This window comes from Nanorana parkeri, unplaced genomic scaffold (genome assembly GCF_000935625.1).
Source record: "Nanorana parkeri isolate BGI_ZX_2015 unplaced genomic scaffold, ASM93562v1 scaffold1655, whole genome shotgun sequence".
Classification (NCBI taxonomy): domain Eukaryota; kingdom Metazoa; phylum Chordata; class Amphibia; order Anura; family Dicroglossidae; genus Nanorana; species Nanorana parkeri.
Window position 1 is genome coordinate 1 of NW_017307923.1, and position 1,019 is coordinate 1,019.

The window sequence follows — 1,019 nt, forward strand, 5'->3', positions numbered from 1 at the left end:
GTATGAAAATATCTTCAATAAAAACATATTCTTTAAAAAAAGAAAAAAAAGAATGATTTATTTAAACACACATATGGTTATTAATAGAGACGTATGTGAATTCTGATATTGTAACAGGTGGAAGCTTCATTACATACAGTAACCTCAGCAAAATGTTTTAGATAGATGCTGATTATACACATACATCTGTTAAACTGTATTTTGGCACAATCTATATACCTAGCAGTTTTTGGTCATGTAATATTTTTAGGTTGTCTTTTGCTAGCAGCTTGCTTCAGGACACAGCACAGCATTTCAATGTGATTATAGTCAGGACCCTTTCTGGCCTTACTAACGTACAGAATTTTTCTTGAGACATTTCTTAACCAACATATTTTCAGCAGGGTAGAGCTGTTGGAACAATGATGTGTTTTGAGCCAGGGTTGGCAGATTTCCTGACAGAATGCAGGTGGTAGTTTTAGTATCATTGGACCCTTTTTTTCAACCTATTATTATTGCCCTATCCCAAGAGTCAGTTGGTCTATTTGCCTAAAACAAATAAGCAGCTACCAATTCAAAGATTGGATTTTTACTGGCAAAAATGAACATGTGTCGAAGTTTATCAGCGATTGAACAAGAGGATTAGAATAAAGGAAACAAATATTTTATGTCTAGTAATTGTACATATAAAATACAAAATATGCACATGATGCAAAGCAACTTTGTATTCCATTATATCAAAGAGTTAACAAACGTTTTAATATAATGGAGCACCCTGGCCATGATTTCTGGGTTTCTGTATGTCCTGCGGGTATGATAATTTGATTTCTCTGTATGTCAAGGATGCAAGATATATAGACGTATGTAGCATCCACTGGTTCAATGATTTAGCAAGCATAACAGTTTTTTCCCTTTTTCAAGCTGCATAATCTCGTATTCGGTAACAGGCTATAATATATACAATATGTATTATAGATCTTTAGCTTATGGAACATTAGATATCTTGGTGTTGTTTGTCAAAAAAAAAGAACAAATATAAA